Consider the following 1,319-nt stretch of genomic DNA (forward strand, 5'->3'; position numbering starts at 1 on the left):
GCCGACTGCCCGCTTTCCCTTCGCCGTCCCGTAGTGGGAATTTGGCTTCCGGAGGGTCTCCAGGGGCGACGCTTTGTTGGTTACCATCTCGGTTGTAACCATGGCAACATTTTGCGGGGCTCAATGGCTCAACGGTGGGGCGCTGCGCTGACTCCGAGTACCACACGGATGATGATAGTGATAGTGATCGTCCTAATTCATCTCGGTGTATATCAACTTTATGATGTGAGGGTTTATACGGCGTCGTACCCTAACCGCGTGCATCCGAAGACTGGCGATGATGTAGCCTGGATACCATAGCGTGCTAAAGACCACCTGGTGGCCGTACAGCGTGCCGAATGAGATAGAGCTGCTGATTATATGACAAGCTGGAGATGTCAGCTGTGATGGCGGCCTGGCATGCCAACCTGGGTGCTAGGGTGAACAATAAAATGATACACACAGTAATTCTACCCCGAGTGTTGGGTGAAAAATGAAATGATATGCAAAGTAATCACGCAAACACAGAAACTGCACACGCAAACACAGACACGCACATACACACTAAAGCTGTGTACATGCAAGATTATATAGAGCGGTTTTCAGATATTGTCGAGCGAGGAGGAAAGAAAAACTCATGGCAATGAGCCAGTCTTCTTCTCTGTCTATACCGGCCCCGACCTGGTTGGAGCCACCGGATTGATTGGCGGGGCCTCCGGCCCCGTTTTAATTCTTTCTCCTCAGGACCTAAATAAAGTTCGTACTCACTCACTCCAGCAGATTGTCGGATTAGCGAAGCGTACAGGAGCGAAATAAACATCATAAAGATTCCCGAGGTTCCTTGCCCAGAAGTGACAGCCAAAGGCAAAAGTATTCTCAGGGGCATTCATTTCGCTGAGTGACTTGACGAGTGGAAAAGGGTGGCTGCTTGCTTCCTCCGCCCTTTCTGATCCTTATTTTTGACGGCTTTCAAGTATAATTCAACCATTTCCCGAATGGGGGAATGCTTCACCTAGTCTGCATGACGCCGTACCCTCTATACCGGGTGTTTCTACGAAGGTTAACTTATATTTAAAGATAGTCGTTTTGAAATAAAAGGACGGTTCCTTCGGCGACATGCCGTCTGGGGCGGCGACCACTGTGTGGCGGGCGACACTCGGCAAGTATAAGGATGGTAAGGCGCGGGAGGTTCAAAGTGGTATCACCATTGGTCTTTCGTTTTTACGCCTTCTGACCCACCAATAAAATCAGCGGGCAAGCAAACTAGCAAACGCGGCCTTGAAGGACGGGCTGCGCTATAGCCCCGCATGCCGCTGTTTCACACTCACTAGATATATTTA

This window comes from Dermacentor silvarum, chromosome 2 (genome assembly GCF_013339745.2).
Source record: "Dermacentor silvarum isolate Dsil-2018 chromosome 2, BIME_Dsil_1.4, whole genome shotgun sequence".
Classification (NCBI taxonomy): Eukaryota; Metazoa; Arthropoda; class Arachnida; order Ixodida; family Ixodidae; genus Dermacentor; species Dermacentor silvarum.